The following is a 5480-nucleotide window of genomic DNA, read 5'->3' as shown; positions in this document are numbered from 1 at the left end:
TTTCAGTTTCTCCACATTGTTGGACCCTGTTCGCTAGTTCTTGAAGCCCCTTCTCCCCCAGCAACTGTGCTACTGCTCTCTTTTCTCTCTTCCTCTCTCATGTCTCCTTTTCTCTCCAAGGCTCCTCCTCAGCCCACTTCTTATAGGTGGGTGTCCTCCTTGTTTCACCTGCTCTTTTGCTCCTTGGGTGATCTTATCCCCTCCCTGGTCTTTAACCATCACCCGCAGGCTGAAAGCTTCCAAATCTCTATCTTTAGTCCAGATATCTGTCCTGGGCTCCAGTTCTGTGATTTAAGCTGCCCCTGGTACCTCTCCACCTGTATGCCCTATAGGCATGTCACAGTCAACATGTCTAAACTGATTGCGTCATCTTCCTCCACACATAGCCAGTCCTGGTTCATCGTTCATCCACCTAACTAATTAAGCCAGAAGCCCAGGAACTCCCCTTATCTGGCCCCCTTACTTCCATCATCTAATTACCCAGACCTATCAGTTCTGCCCCCTAAATATTTTCCCAAGCACTCCCTGCTCTCCAGTTCCGCCACCACTGCCTAGGACCGGGCCCTCATCATTTCTCACTCAAACTATTGCAAGAACCCTCTCCCTGATCCCCTGTCCTCCCTTTCCAACCTATACTTTACAGCTCGGGCTGGAAATCTCAAGATACCTTCTCACAGGTTTTTGGGTTTTTTTTCATTAAATAAATACATATTGTGTTCTTACTATGCCAGGCACTGTGCAGGGTGCTGGGGATACAACACAGAACACAACAGACAACAGTCCCTGGCCTCCAGCACTCACAGTGTATGAGAGAAAAAAAATACAGGACACAGGGAATCATGACACAGTGTGATAGAGAGAAACGGGGGGGTGCTTGGGAACCCCTAGAAGCCTTAACTGAGGGTTAGCTAAGTCCAAGGGGTGGCCAGGGAACACTTCCTGAAGGAAGCAACACTCAGACTGCACAACTGGGTGGGAGTTAGCTAGAAGTGGCGGGAGTGTGGTGGTGAGAAAGCTTTCCTGGTAATTTGATCATCTCATTTCCCTGTTTAAAAGGCCCTTTTGAGCTTCACCACTGCGTAGTATAAAGTCCAAATTCCTTACCATGAAACACAACCTTTGTGGCTTCATCTGCTCTTCCCCTGTATTCAGCCCAAGTTGCTTTCAGTTCCCCCAAATCCCGGCTCACTCTCTCACAGTTCCTGGCCTTTGCATACACACTTCCTCATGTCTTCCACCCTTCCCATCCTTTCTGAGTTACCAGTGTCAGCTGACTCAGGAGACCTTCTCTGACCTCTCGCACATAGGCTTTGTGGCTCCGTCTCCTGTGCTGCCCACCTGTGCACACAGCTGGACTTGTGTGCATTTATCACATCATTAGAGCCCATCCAAGTATGTCTCTGACTCTTGCTCCTACCTGCCAGTGCAGGATCCCAGGTCCTGCCTAGTTCCCACTCGCTCACCCCATGAGCATTTTGGGCATCCCTGGGGTGTGTGTCTCCCATGTGCTGGTGGATAAGGTTAGGCAGTTTAACCCCCTGCCTCCTACCCCCACCCCTAGGTATCTTTTCCCCTCCTCCAGCTCTGCAGCCTTTGCCCCTGACACACCCCATGGAGCTATCAGTTCTGCTGGACATTACCACACCCATCAGGCACCCCGCCCCTGCTAGGAGTCACTGACATTTTGGCATGAGGTCAGCCAGCTCCACTATCAGAGCAGGGCTATGGGGCTTCTGGTGCCCCCATTGCCTTATAAAGCCATTGGCTTTGGCTCCACAGGTATGTCTAAATCACAGTTACCACCTTGGCTCAGAATTACCTCTTCCTTTCCACAGAGCAAAGCTTTTGTCTCTGGGTCAGCTCATTGTACCTATTTCCTTCTTCCTTTAGAAAGAGTTATTTCCCAACAGGCCTCCCAACCGCTCATGAAGATAGCTTCCCAAGGTTCTGCCCACCAGCGGGCCAGACAAGTGTGACCTTCATCACCTTCCGTCTCCAGCCTGGAGGCAAAAAATGTATGGGTATTTATCTATTTAAAATAATAGATTATATAAGCAATACTGAATATAGCTTCATCATTAAAAAAATCCAAGCAGTTCAGAAATACATAGAATAAAAAGGTAAAGCTCCTCTTCCACCCCTTCCCCTGTCTTAAAGCTTACACTACTGGTAGGTACTGGTTGGTTAACTATTTGGTGGAAATGTTCAGACTTTCTGCTCTGCTTTTACACATGTGTATGGCTTGCATAATATTTGAAAAATTATCTCTTTTTTCCTCCCTGGATTTTCCCCTTTTCCACTCTCACATTCATGGAGCTTATTTCATCTTGAACCAGCTCTCCAGATTAGAAAATGGAATCCACCTTCAGGTGTCTCTGGCTTTTGTGTATCAAAAGCTTACACACTTAGGGAAACTTCAGGATTTGCAGAATAGCTCACCGAAGGAAAAGGATCCTCTTGCACAGTCCGAATACTTTGACTAGAAACAAGATAGAAGAAGGATTTCACCCGAAGTGGCAAGACCCCCAACTCTTTGCAGCCTTCCCATCCCCCAGACTGGTTGGGGGCAGGAGACACGGGAGAAAGATCTGTGGTCTCTGGAGTCCCACCCTGCCTTCAAGCAGCTCACCTGGGCAGGCAGGAGTAAGATCCCAGAGAGCGGTGGCCACACGGTGGGACCAAGCTGTAGGGATGCAGGTAGCCTGGTCCTAGATTCCTCGCTGCCCACAGTGGCACAGAGCAGCAGAGGCTGCTAGACCTGGCCTCAGCCACCTTCACAGCCCCTTCCTGTGTCCCATGTCTGGCACTTCTCAGGGTTCAGACACACCTAGAATTAAGTTGCCTGTTGGCAGGATGGAAACTTACCATAAACATTGAGTTGAGTTATAGAAACTAAAGTTTGGTTTCTTGCTCACCTGAATTTGTGAACTGAGATTTCTTCCTGTTGCTTGTACCATTCATATTTTGCCACTTGTGAAAAAGATTTCACAATGTATCTTAAAAATGTTTCCATAGAAGTAAATATAGATTTATTCTTTTTAAAAAACAATATTATTTTTTTTTACATAAAGGCTCATAGTAGGAAATTCTAAAAATACTGAAGGAGAAAGCAGAAGTTCTCCAGTCATCCATTCCCATTCCCTAGGCATAATTACTGCTAACACCTTCTTGAGTGTTCTAGAAATTTCCTATGCAGATAAAGACATGTATTTATTTCTGTGTAGCTCTTTTTATATACAAAAAATCTCAAACTACAGGTACTTATCTGCAACTCTTTTGATTCTTTATTTAACAATTTGACCTTTATTGTTAAATAAATTCTATTATTTAAGTAGATATAATTTGACTTTATTTCTTTCAGTGATGCCCAGTATTCCATAGAATGGATGTACCACATGTGTTTAACCAGTTGATTGGCCTAAATTTCCAGATTTTTAGCTATTACCAATTAAGGGCACAGTGAACATAATAATAGCTAGCATTTACTGATCACAGACATAGTTCTTAGTATATGGTAAGTCACATAACCCTTGTAACAGCCCAATGAGATATAGGCCCTGTTATTGCCCCTGCTTCACAAATAAAGGGACTAAGCCACAAAGAGGTCAGTAACTTTCCCATGGTCACATATGTGGCAGTACTAGGTCTGGAATTTGAATCAGGCATCAGGTCCCAAGCCTAAACTTTAAATTAGGACACCACAGTCCCTGTGTATATGCTGTGTACCTGTGCTGAGATATCCATAGAATACATTTGTAGCAGTGCAGCTGCTGGGTCAAAATAAATGCATGTTAAACTTCAGTAGTGCTAAATGGTTAGGAGTTTATTTTATGAAGAGAGCAGCGTGCTTCTTTTCATAATCAAGTACAGAGCCCACTTGTTTCGTGAGAAGAGAAGGGCCCCACCTCTTGTGCCCAGAGACCTCACTAGGTAAGGGTGTTTTCTTTGCGGTGGCCAGGGCTTTAGCTCTGAATCCTATCTAGCCTTCTCCTCTCTGGGTTGGACTGCGCTCCCAGGAGTCTTGGTAACCATGCTTATGCCCTATTACTAAGGCCACAGCCACAAGCTGCCAGAGAATTCAGCCCCTGGACTCCTTTTCTTTCTGTACCCTGTTGGTCTCTCAAGGGCGAGGGTACTTAACAACTAGGAGACTGCCCAGATTCCAGTTTCCTATTCTATCTGCAAGAAGAGAAAATGGCAGCCACCTAGAGAAACAGTTGGCTACTCTTTACTTCCCCACCTGAAGCTCCTACATCTAACTGCAAGGGACATCAATGTGGGGCTTCTAGGCCTGGATCCACCCCGGACCTGCACAGAAGTGGGAGGTCAGAGTATGTGGCATGGCTTCTCCATGGCAGTGGAGACAATGGAATCAACCTGATCTAACAATTCTACTTAAAGACTATAACCTAAGGATAAAAATAAGGATGTGCACAGAGTCAGAATTATATATTGGCCAGCACTGTCAGTAACCTAAAGAGGCAATAACAAGGGATTAGTTAAATGATGGTAGGTACACAGTGAAATACAAGTGATCCATTAGTTTACAGACAAAACTGTCTGCAACTTACCGTTATGTCAGTGGTTCTCAAACAGGGGTGATTTTGCCCCCATCTGCACCAGCATGGGATATTTAGCAACGTTTGGGGATGTTTTTGGGCATCACAACTTGGTGAGGGGGTTCGGTGGGGTGTGCTGCTGGCATCTAGTGGATAGGGAGAGGCCAAGGATGCTGCTAAACATCCTACAGTGAATGCACAGGACAGCTGCTCACAACAAAGAGTTATCCAGCCCATAACGTCAGTAGTGTTGAGGTGAGAAATCCTGGGCCACAGGAGGGCAGACAGTGCCCAGCATGTGGCTGTCACCATGACACTCTCCGTTTTTGTTAACAGGGGCAAACACTTACGACTTATTCACCTGTAGCTTGCCACGTTTTAAGTGGTTTACACCCATTAACTCATTTAATCCTCACAACAAGTCTGTGAGGCAAGTTCCACTGTGATCATCCCATTTACAGATGAGGAACTGAGGCATAGGGCTGTAAAGTACTAGTTCAAGGTTCCCATGGTAGCAGTCTAAGCTTGGCCTCTCACAAGTGCTCACGGCAAGTGCTCCAGGACTTCTCTCCTCTCTCTGCTTCTTCCAGAACCTTGGGAGCACCAGGGGTTGTTTATATCTATACAAAGAGGAAAAAAAAAAAAGCAGTCAACTGGTCCTTCTCTTTGATTCTGACATTTCCAGTGGCTTTTGTATTTTTTTCTTCAGAGGGTTTAACTGAAATGAGTACTGAGGGCAGAGATTATGGACAACCATGAAAATTTACTTGTTGAGTTTACACGAAAAAATCCTCCTGTCACTCCTGCAGTGGTCTCTGAGGACTCTTTCAGCCTCTGGGCCTGCAGTCTGGGCAGCTTGGATAGTAGATTTGCTTAGACATGAGAGCAAACTTTATCATCCAGGAGGACAAGAAGGAGCTG

Source organism: Leucopleurus acutus (genome assembly GCF_964270905.1).
Source record: "Leucopleurus acutus genome assembly, chromosome: 12".
Classification (NCBI taxonomy): Eukaryota; Metazoa; Chordata; class Mammalia; order Artiodactyla; family Delphinidae; genus Leucopleurus; species Leucopleurus acutus.
This window is presented reverse-complemented; position numbering follows the sequence as displayed.